At 49.5% G+C, this 12,218-nt stretch overlaps 1 pseudogene; it reads right to left on the bottom strand.

The window, feature by feature from the left end:
* LOC135204638 (multidrug resistance-associated protein 1-like) overlaps positions 1 to 12,218 on the bottom strand; it is a 93,792-nt pseudogene that overhangs the window by 69,955 nt on the left and 11,619 nt on the right.

Genomic DNA, 12,218 nt, shown 5'->3' with positions numbered 1-12,218 from the left:
ATCGCCGGAGCGAGACGGGCCCTTAGAAGGTCCCGAAGGAGCCTTCTTAGGGTGGAAAACCCGGGTTACCAGCTGGTCGCTGCAAGAGCGGCCGCTGGCCTGGCGAGAGTCGCCTGAGCGGCTCTCACCAGCCTTCTGCTCCGTGCCGCGTCTTGGCGCCGAGCGAACTCTGGCGCCGAAACTTGGCTGCACGGTCTCCCGAGGGAGAACGTACACTCGGGATCTCTCGCGAATGAGAGACCGAGCCGGAACCTGGCGTAGCGCATCGCCGCTAGCACCAGGCGAGGAAGTACCAGTGCTAAACCGATACTCCTCTGGTCCCCGTCTATCTCTTCCTTACGGAAGGGGAGACGGGCCCCGCTCCCGAAGGAGCAGAGGACCAGCAGAAGGACCCCGTCCATCCGGGGTGGGACGGGCCCTTAGAAGTTCCCGAAGAGACTTCTTAGGGGGGAAGGCAGCCTTCTTCTTCTTCGGCTTATGGGCCTTAGAAGTCGAGGGGAAGAGCAGCAGCAGACGATGAAGACGAAGATGACAGCTTCCTCTTCTTCCTCTTCCTCGTCAGCTCACGCAGGACAGTCGTCAGGTCCCCTCCATCCAGGCCGGAGCCGGGGCTATTGCCGAAGCAACACGGCCCGACTGCACCTGTCCGGAAGGACCTGGGACTGGGGAAGACACACCGTGGGCAGGACCAGCATGGACAGGCTCAGGAACCAGGAGCGACAGGAACAGCAACCAGCTCAGGAGCGGCAGGAACAGCGGCAGCGGTAGACACAGAAGGGAACAGCCAAGCCAACAGAAGGGGGAACACATCAGCGGCAGGTAACGGCAGGCCCCCAGCGATCGCGCTCGTAGAAATCATCGGCAGCCAGCGGAACCTGGGTACTGGCGGCCGGTCCAGGGGCGAGCTGCTGGAACAGCGGAAGTCTGGGGCAGGCAACACGAAGAAAACAGGTGGCGGCGGCAACCCCCCCTCAGTACGGCGGCGGCCCTAGTAGCGGCAGACGGCGTCACCGACACAGTATGGGGAGTGTAGACCAGGAAGGGGGGGGAGCAGCAATAAGCGGCCGTGGTAGTAGTGGAGACCGCCCCAGACCTCGCTAGATGCTGCAGCGCCCGTGGATGCTAGGCACGCCCTGCCGCCGGGTGGTCCATACCTGTCCAAGGTTGTCTCCCACGGATGTAGCACCTGCGGTAGCATAGATAGATTAGTAAGAGGGTTCCCTCACGCACGGGGGAAGACATGCCCCACCCCGACGCAAGAAGACCCAAATACAAAATACAACGAAGCTGAGGCGGGGGCAGGAAGGAAGACGAAGAATCGGATACCAAGGGAGTCGCGGGAGAGCTTTCCGACGACTTCCTGGCAGACCTTCGCTTCCCCTACCCCCGCACAGCAGTGAAAAGTAATATGAAAATGAAACAGAATACTGCCCTTGCGATTCACTTCATAGAACTTAAAGAAAAGATCAATTCCCGGGTAAGAACGGAAACTTGATCCAAATAATATGATGCTATCATAAAATATATATGAAAATGAAACAGAATACTGCACTTGCGATTTCACTTTCACAGAAAATAATCGTAAGGATCAATTCCCGGGTAAGAGCGAAAATTGATCCAAATTAAATTTATGCAAATAAATAAATGAAAATTAAAAGAATACTGTATTGCGAATCCACTTTCATTGCATTTTATCATACAAAATAAAAGGCTCGTGCCGAGCGCAATCACGCTCTCGGTAACGAACGCACAGGGCAAAAATATAATGAAAAAAGTACTTACATTTTTCAATTACACACTTTCGCCCAAAATACATGACTCGGCGCGAGCGCGCCCGCCTCGGCACCGAGACATAATTCAAGGGTTCAATTCATGAAAGAGAGAGGAAATCGCCGCATCTACGGCGATAGCTCCATGTTGGTTCATAATTAAGTAATGAAAATGAAAACAGTGTACTTACAGTTTTCATTTTCAAGTCAAACAAAACCATTAGTAGAAAACACAATATAAAACAAGCATACGACGATGAAGCAGGCAGAGAGCGATGATGAACACGTCCTTCACACCCGCGGCCGAAAGCAAAAGTGATTTGTTTACCTCCCAGGCGCGCGGCGCGCGACTGTCGGACAAGCAGTTAACTACCGTTCTCCCTCCCTTGTTCGAAGCTTACGACCGTTCCAGCTGCCGCTAGCTACTTCTATTGTTAAAGGACCGATGGTTTGTATTACGTATCGGAACAAATTACAAATTCACAATGTGAGTGAAGTTTCTGCATCCAAAAATATTCAAACAGAGTGGCTTTGTGAACTATCCCGCTCACATAATTACCAAAATAACGCTTTCTTCTTCAATTTCATTGGGCTACAGAAAACATTATAGCACCTGAATTGGCAATATGCAAAAATGACAATTTGTCGAAAATTGCATTTATCCTAACTATACATTACCTGAGGTCCTTTAACAATAGGAAGTAGCTAGCGGCAGCTGGAACGGTCGTAAGCTTCGAACAAGGGGAGAACGGTAGTTAACTGCTTGTCCGACAGTCGCGCGCCGCGCGGTAAACAAATCACTTTTGCTTTTGGCCCATGCAAAATACGCAGAGTGAGGGGTGGCATGAGGAGGGACTATATGTAAAGGACCTCAGGTTTGTATAGTTAGGAAAAATGCAATTTTCGACAAATTGTCATTTGTTCCGATACGTATACAAACCAAACCATCGGTCCTTTAACAATAGGAAGACTCACTTCTTGGTGGGAGGAATCTGAGTCTTTTGATGAACAGATGGTGTTCGTCCAATCCCTGGAATGCCTCCCTGGTCGTAAGAGCGAGGGAGGGATCCAGCCTCTGTCCGATTGATCGGGGTGTGCACCGCAGGATCAATGGTCAGACCTCTGGGCCGAGTACTAAGAAGAGGAGGCAATACGTATCTCTTCGTTACCTCAGCCAATCTAAGAACTTGTTCCTGTTTGCAAGAGGCAACATAAAGTATGGGTTGTCTCAAGCTGGCATCCACTTCCTCCCCCTTGTTGGAGGAAGTGGTGGATATACGCTCCTATCCATAGTGAAAGGGATAGGATGGGGCTCTGTTGAGTAGCTCACCTGCATCTTGTCCTTATCCAGCAGGGTGACGACCGTGTCCCTCTAACCACAGGTAGAGGGGAAGAAAAAGATGGGAAGAGGAGCCAGTCACACTCTCATTCACTCATCCATTCTTTATGGTCACACCAGGACTCGATGCTGTTCAGCCTGCGAGGGTCTGGGTTCGCTACACAACGTGTTGAGCAGCCACCACGGGTCCCAAGGAAAAAGATCCAAGGACCTGTGTGCAATATCCCGAAGGTAGAAGGAAGGGCATGTGGTCTGGTTGACCAGACCCCTGCCTTCAGTTACCTACGCCACGGAGAAGTTCTTGCGGACAAGGCAGCATCTCCTTCGCATCGAAGGCGGGGAATGAAGTCCATTAGGGAGGGGATTGTGAACGACTCGAACCAATCGTCAGGGACCGAAGGTTCTGAGTCTTCGCTACGAAGTTTCGGTACGAAATCGAGCGTCACGGATCCCCATCCCCTGGATGCTTGACTTCGCAGGAGAAGTCATGCAGTTCCTCAGAGGAAAAGAAGGAAATAGTCGCATGACCTATCCCTCTTCTCTACTTCGGTGATGTCCAGTACCCATACTGGTCTGTCCGTTTGCCACGAAGTCTCTCGCATCCTCCTATCCCCATGCAGCGAAGTTCTCGGGTAGTGGATAGGACACCGACACTCCATGGGTACTGTGACAAGCTATTAAAACGAAGTAATGATTGCTCTGTAACAACCGAACTAAGTCAACAGCGTAGTTTCGTAACTGACTCGGGCGCTCTGACAGCTGCCGACTGACTGCGTTCGGTAGGAGGCAAGTTGTCAAAGCATCCGAGTAAGTCACGTGACCTTCGCCTTTAAAGGGTTATGCCGAGAGACCAAACAAATAATGTATTTGTTTTGTCACCAATGCCGGACAGCGAGGTGATGATTCTCTTAAGGCATGTCCCAACAGGCGAAAGTCAATTGCCTTCTAGAGACCGAGGTCCCTGAAGGTAAAACATCTCATGGTTGTTGAATCTCAGCTAAGGAGAAACAACACTATGTACCGTTGAAGACGAAGGTAGAGTATTGAATGCAACCTACGTTTTTTTCTTCACAGATGAATCGAGAGAGGGATTCTCAAGATTCATAACCTGTGCTTACAAATGACTGAAAACGCTAACCGCTATTTCATTGCTGTCCGGTGAGAAGTCGTAGTTGCAATGAAAGCGGGGCGTTCTTCAGTAATGAAAACACAGGGGAAAGCCGCCTGAAGAACTGCTTCTCATGGGCTGAACATTTTGGAAGTAGAGCTGTCTGGTCGGATAGTAGGCGATGTCTTCTGACACATCTCGTAATTCGGGTTGAACAATGAACAATTGTACACCTACAAATACGAGATATTTTGAAGACAAACTCAGATGTCTGCAAAATCATTCGCATTATCGCAGTGCGATGCAGCGGGAGACTTGTACAGACTTCTGTTACCGTGCGGTAAACAGAAAGATGAAAGAGTCCAAGAGATATCTCTGTTGAAAATTCTCGCAATGTCGAAGGCGAGGGAATCTAGCGTCACAGCAGTAGATGGTCCTTCATTATTGCGAGAATCCCCGTTAATCAGAGACCTAAGTCCATGATTGTTGGGCAGAGCTACGGTTCGGTAGTCAATCAAAGCAGGGGAGAGAGAGACATACATGACCGTGCATATCGGAGGCCCAGCTGATACTGAGCTGCTATCAGGCAGTTCAATACGCAGTAGTTGAGGCCTGAGCTCTCGCTGACTCGTCATCCTGAGTTGCCAGGTAATCCATTATTCCACGAAGGAATGCGTTCGGCTAGAACTACCGAGCATAAAAGATATGCTCGAGCAATTATATTTAGGCGAAATGAATTTCGGTAAATATAAAGTGAAATGGTGTTCGTGACAAAACCATATAAAAGTTGAAATGGTGTTGTCGTGACAAAACCATAAGTATATAAAAGTTGAAATGGTGTTGTCGTGACCAAAACCATAAGTATATAAAATTTGAAACTGAAAACTCCTGGGAGGTTGCAGGCAACCCCGAGTTGCAGTTCAATTAGAATACTTCTCTTATAAGTCGCAATCCGTAGATTAACTAGGATATGCGCCTACCCCTCGGACAATTCAACTGCTTAGTAGAATCATGTCGCGAGGTTAATATACGTAGTATATTTGTAGGATTCTGAACAACGATCTCCATCCTAAATTCTTTCCTTCAAGAAAACAAAATAAGGATTGGAGATCGACCACCTTCGATCTCTATCAAAGAGAGTGAAGGAGAAGTCTTCCTCGAAGGAAAGCTTCAATGGCGTGAACAGAATACTAAGGAGATAGTTCAAGCCAAACTGGATATTCCCGTCCGATCTTCTCTATTCTAGGTTGGTCGCCTACTGTGAGATAGTTTTCTTTCAGCAGCAGTCTTCTTCCCAATGCTAGAAATTCCAGGAATTCGAGCATAGGCGAGGTTCCCGATTATCGTGTATATCGGGGATTCTCGTCTCGCTCACTTTGGACCGTGGTCTCGCGTAAGTGTTTGGAGATCGTAAAAAACTCGAACACTGAATGCGTTAGAAATTCCGTAGAATTCTAAGCAGTCTGCGAAACACCGAATTCGTCAAACGATATCGGCTGGTGGTCCTCTCGATTCCCATAGAAATCGAGAATGGGGCAGGATTCCTCCTCAACGACCGGGGCTTACGTCAGGTAGGACCCGAAGGTCCCCCCGGTAGCGCAGTCCCGAACGAAAGTGGGATCTACAGAGAAACCCCCCCCCTCTCTGTAGGATCCCTCCCCTTTCCCTCGTAACAAATGTAAGGAGAGAGGGAATGGGGGAGGAATTGGATACTCGCTCGCCTTCCCAGTGGAACTAGCAGTTGGAGAAGAGTAGGAGCAGCCATCGCCTTGCGGCGATGGCCTCTCAGAGTCTGGGAAAACGTATCGTCAGGAGAAAACGTTTTCCCGCGGAGGGTTACGAACTCTCACTGTAGGTAAGGGTCTGCCGACACTGTGAACGTCGTCTGGTGGTGCTGATCGACACCTGACAGGAGAGAGCCGATACCGTCCTCCGACTCATTCCAGTCCTCGTCGAGGTCGAAACCTCTCAGGAGGACCGAAGGAGTATTTAAATACGGTGTCCGAAGACACGTAGAAACGCCGCTGTCGCAGTAGAGGAGGTGGAAGTAGCTTGATCGACCGGCCAGAACTGAGAGAGCCTTCTTGTCCGGAGACGAGAGAGACTGGTTCGAGACAGAATCGGCAAGCTCCGATCGCGGCAGACCCACCGTCGGTTTGGGTTCCCTCTCGGGCCCCAAAACGACTCGAGCAGAGACGTGGGCTCTGCTGGTGGGAGCGGCAATCCTTCCGCAAGGTCATTATGCTGACGAACCAGCTTAATGACTTCTGCAAATTCCTCTGTATCCGGGAGTAACCGCGTCTTGCGGGAGTAGGACCGTCCCAGTCCTCCAGCAAGAACAGATCCCGAGATACTCCTCCTTCAGAAGGAGGAACAGCGGCAGACCCCTGACGGTCGCCTCCAGCTACTTGCGCGTATATCATGGTCGGTCCTAGAACCGTGCTGGTCCATACGGCGTCATAGCGGGGATCGCGAGCGGCGCACCTCTCGCGATCACTCATAGGTACCTCGCTCCTCCCGGTGTAGCCCGAGGAGGTTGAAGGTACAGGAGAGGCAGACCTGACGCTCCCCCCTAGCTCGCTGGCAGGACCAGCGTGCTTGGAGGGCTGCTGCTGATCGTCCACCCGCAGTGGCGATCGAGCAGCAGGCCTAGCCTTGCCGCTCGCCTGGGGCGAGAGGCTCGGCTGAGAACGTCGACGCTGATCTCTAGCGTCAGGCGAGCTGTTGCTGGTTACCGTCTCCGCCCGGTCCCGATGGGAGCGGCGTCAGGTGACCTGCTAGGCTCGTTGTCGCGGTGAGACCGGCGAGCGTCCTCTCGGCGCGTCGAGCCGCTGGTACCAGCCGTGGCTGGTACCGACGACCGCGGGGACCCCTTCCTCGCCTTAACCGTGGCTGGTCAGCGACCGTCACGTCAACCCGAGCAGCCAGCTGGTCGCTGCGAGAGCGTCCACTGGCCTAGCGAGAGTCGTCTGCACGACACTCGCCAGTCTTCTGCTCCGCGCTTCGGTCTTGGCGGCGAGCGGAGCTCGAGTGTCAAGACTTTGGCTGGACGGTCTCCCGCGGGAGACCGTCCACTCGGTACTTCTCGCTAAACGAGAAGCCGAGGCGGATACTGGTTTAGCGGCAGAACCGCTAGAACCAGGCGAGGAAGTGCCAGCCGAAGCTGGTACTCCTCTGTCCCCGTCTTCTTCTCCTTGGTAGAAGAAAAGACGGGCCCTGTTCCCGAGGGAGCAGGAGGACCAGCAGAAGAGCTCCCCGAATCGCCGGAGCGAGACGGGCCCTTAGAAGGTCCCGAAGGAGCCTTCTTAGGGGGGAAAACCGGGTTACCACCCAAAGCTGGTCGCTGCAAGAGCGGCCGCTGGCCTGGCAAGAGTCACCTGAGCGTCTCTCACCAGCCTTCTGCTCCGTGCCGCGTCTTGGCGCCGAGCGAACTCTGGCGCCGAAACTTGGCTGCACGGTCTCCCGAGGGAGAACGTACACTCGGGATCTCTCGCGAACGAGAGACCGAGCCGGAACCTGGCGTAGCGGCATCGCCGCTAGCACCAGGCGAGGAAGTACCATTGCTAACCGATACTCCTCTGGTCCCCCGTCTATCTCTTTCTTACGGAAGGGGAGACGGGCCCCGCTCCCGAAGGAGCAGGAGGACCAGCAGAAGGACCCCCACCCGTCCCACCGGGTGGGACGGGCCCTTAGAAGTTCCCGAAGGAGACTTCTTAGGGGGAAGGTGGGAAGGCAGTCCTTCTTCTTCTTCGGCTTATGGGCCTTAGAAGTCGAAGGGGAAGAGGCAGCAGCAGACGATGAAGACGAAGATGACAGCTTCCTCTTCTCCTCTTCCTCGTCAGCTCACGCAGGACAGTCGTCAGGTCCTCCATCCAGGCCGAGCCGGGGCTATTGCCGAAGCAACACGGCCCGACTGCACCTGTCCGGAAGGACCTGGGACTGGGGAAGACACACCGTGGGCAGGACCAGCATGGACAGGCTCAGGAACCAGGAGCGACAGGAACAGCAACCAGCTCACGAGCGGCAGGAACAGCGGCAGCGGTAGACCCAGAAGGGACAGCCAAGCCAACAGCGGGAATCACATCAGCGGCAGGTACGGCAGGCCCAGCGATCGCCTCGTAGAATCATCGGCAGCCAGCGGAACCTGGTTCCTGGCGGCCGGTCCAGGGGCGAGCTGCTGGAACAGCGGAAGTCTGGGGCAGGCAACACGAAGAAAACAGGCGGCGGCGGCAACCCCACCTCGGTACGGCGGCGGCCCTAGTAGCGGCAGACGGCGTCATCGACACAGCATGGGGAGTGTAGACAGGAGGGGGGGGGAGCAGCATAAGCGGCCGTGGTAGTAGTGGAGACCGCCCCAGACCTCGCTAGACGCTGCAGCAGCCCGTGGATGCTAGGCACGCCCTGCCTCCGCGGTGGTCCATACCTGTCCAAGGTCGTCTCCCACGGATGTAGCACCTGCGGTACATAGATAGATTAGTAAGAGGGGTTCCCTCACGCACGGGGGGAAGACATGCCCCACCCCTAACGCAAGGAAGACCCAAATACAAAATACAACGAAGAAGCTGAGCGGTGGGGGGCAGGAAGGAAGACGAAGAATCGGATACCAAGGGAGTCGCGGGCGAGCTTTCCGACGACTTCCTGGCAGACCTTCGCTTCCCCTACCCCCGCACAGCAGTGAAAAGTAATATGAAAATGAAACAGAATACTGCCCTTGCGATTCACTTCATAGAACTTAAAGGGGAAAAGATCAATTCCCGGGTAAGAACGGAAACTTGATCCAATAATATGATGCTATCATAAAATATATATGAAAATGAAACAGAATACTGCACTTGCGATTCCATTTCACATAAAAAAAATCGTAAGGATCAATTCCCGGGTAAGAACGAAAATTGATCCAAATTAAATTTCATGCAAATAAATAAATGAAAATGAAAAGAATATTGCAATTGCGAATCCAGTTTCATTGCAATCTATTATACAAAATTAAAAGGGCTCGTACCGAGCGCAATCACACTCTCGGTAACGAACGCACAGGGCAAAAATATAATGAAAAGAGTACTTACATTTTTCAATTACACACTTTCGCCCAAATTACATGACTCGGCGCGAGCGCGCCCGCCCCTCGCACCGAGACATAATTCAAGGGTTCAATTCATGAAAAAGAGAGGAAATCGCCGCATCTACGGCGATAACTCCATGTTGGTTCATAATTAAGTGAATGAAATGAAAAACAGTGTACTTACAGTTCCATTTTCAAGTCAAACAAACCATTAGTAGGAAAACACAATATAAACAAAGCATACGACGATGAAGCGGGCAGAGAGCGATGACGAACACGTCTTTCACACCCGCGGCCGAAAGCAAAAGTGATTTGTTTACCTCCCAGTCGCGCGGCGCGCGACTGTCTGACAAGCAGTTAACTACCGTTTCTCCCCTTGTTCGAAGCTTACGACCGTTCCAGCTGCCGCTAGCTACTTCCTATTGTTAAAGGACCGATGGTTTGTATTACGTATCGGAACAAATCTGCATTCAACCTTTTGACAGAAATTCCACGATATGCATTGATGAACAAACCTCTGAAAATATAGAAGTATAACTAGCCCACAATCATTTGCACATCAACTGAGGATGTACACATCTATCAGGCCAATTCAAAAAACACTGAATAGACATGGGGAACTTTTAAGAAAGAAATAAGTGAACTATTGTATCTTTACACTGTGTTTTTACTAATAATCTTTAAGAACTTTGGAGCACTTGAAGAGGAGGTTACATGTACATGAACCATTAACCGATAGCTGGACCCTACACCATTGGGAATATGTAGGTACCTACCCATTTACAGCTGAGTAGACAAAGGAAATTGTGGTAGAGATCCTTTCCCAAGGAATAATCCTGAGGAGAGTGGTCCAATATCCAATGACTGACCAGCCCCAATGTTGCTTAACCAGTCTATCAATGAGCTAAACCACTCTGCCCGCCAAATACACACTATCATTATTATTATTATTACAGGCAGTCCCCGGGTTACAACGGGGGTTCCGTTCTTGAGACGCGTCGTAAGCCGAAAATCATAAGCCGGAACATTGTCAAAAATCCTAAGAAAACCTTACTTTTAATGCTTCAGGTGCATTCAAAACTATGTAAACTGCATTCTTATTGCATTTTTCATCAAAAAAACTTTAAATATTGATTATTTTGCATTTTTGGTGTCATATTTCATCTGCCAGATCAGCGTTTGTAGGCGTCGTAACTCTGGAACATGCGTCGTAACCTCGGAACGTCGTAAGCCGAGACCGTCGTAACCAGGGGACTGCCTGTATTCAGAAGATGAACCCTATTCATATAGAACAAGCCTACAAGAGCCACTGACTTGCAATTAAAGCTTCCAAGAATATGGCATTTATCTGAAATAAATTACGTGTAATAACACATATGAGAAAGAAAGAAAAGAAATTCATAATTCCAAAGTAAATAGGTTTGGGTAGTAATGCACCGCATCTTCCCTTGAATTTTGACAAAAGAAAAGGAAATAAAAAATGGAAAAGTTTGTTACTAAACTCACATTCATAATGACGCTCCCACTCCGTTTGTTTATGTCTCCCAGTAAGGCCGAGATGAGAGACGATTTCCCAGCGCCGACAGGACCGACAACGGCCACCAACTGACCGTAACCGATCTCGAGATCGATACTTTTCAGCTGCCACCCATCTAAGCAATCTCCGCTATCCCACATGAAATTCCCACCTTTCACGGCAACCGCATAGGCTTCAAAACAAAGAGACTTTCAGAATGCCATGAGACGTACTAAAGTGCAAATAAGTTTTATATTTCATTGCCACAGAGTAAGCTAGAAGTTGACAGTCTTAGCACAGTATTACTGAATAGAAGACTTATTTCTAGACAACTTGCGATTCTAACCCACTACCCAGTCCTCAGTCCAGGTCTACAAGTTATTCTTAATTCATAGGACTGCTTTTATCTTTTTTACGTAGCACTGAACTTTGTACATTCAAGCTAATAATATGTAGTTTCTATTATTTATTGCTTACTTATGTTTTGCCGACAATTATGCATTTTTGTAGATTACAGTACATAACTGGTTTGATTAATATTAATTTCAATTAATAACACTTACTTGTACTGTCATCTTTTTGAACGGCGAGGCAGTCGACTTCACTTGCATGAAAGAAATTATCCAGCCTCTCTAGAGATACCTTTGCCTGAAACATAAAAAAAGGTGTGAGAAACAGCATTTGCTATTTTATAACTCAAGAAAGTGGCTCATGATACTTAAAAAAAAAAATGACAAAATTAGAAGAGTTCTAAAAATCTTAATAATCACACCATCTTCGGGTTAAAGGCCTTTGCCAGTAACAAACCAAACAGAGTTTGTATTCAAAAGCTTTTGATGACTTAATTACAACTAATTCTTGCTCGTTTTTTTAAGATTATACGTACTGTAAATCTGATGTTTGGTTTGGTTAAAATGAATCAAGTCTAACTGCTCTACATACAAAAGCAGAGCCTATATCAGTGAAGTAAAATTATTTTAAAAAAGGATATCAAACACCTGTATGCATTGTGCCAGAACGCTTGGCAGCTGTTGAAGTGGAGACTGCATTATGTTGTAGAGAGAGATGGAGACAAAAACGGTCTGAGCATCCAAGATGTTTTTGTCAGAAACGAGCAGGTACGTCGTGAAAGTTGACAAGGCAACCTGTGCAACAGAAACAAAAGGGGGAACTCATACACATAATTACATTCATACCAGTAACAATACATATGTAAGCATCACACAAATATGGAAACTAAATTAAGCATTTACCAGGTAAGGTGTCGTTAGCCAGATGAAGGACACGGCAGCCTCCAGGTAGGCCTTCCTACGAAGGCTCATTATCTCCTCTTTCCGTACAAGCTCAACTCGTTTTCCAAAGGCCACTTCCCAGGCATACAACTTCAAAACCTGTCGCAGGTTTGGGGATGAAAAAATATACAA

This window comes from Macrobrachium nipponense, chromosome 47, assembly GCF_015104395.2.
Source record: "Macrobrachium nipponense isolate FS-2020 chromosome 47, ASM1510439v2, whole genome shotgun sequence".
NCBI classification, from domain to species: domain Eukaryota; kingdom Metazoa; phylum Arthropoda; class Malacostraca; order Decapoda; family Palaemonidae; genus Macrobrachium; species Macrobrachium nipponense.
Note: the sequence above shows the minus strand (reverse complement) of the source record. Positions and strands in the feature narration are given on the sequence as shown.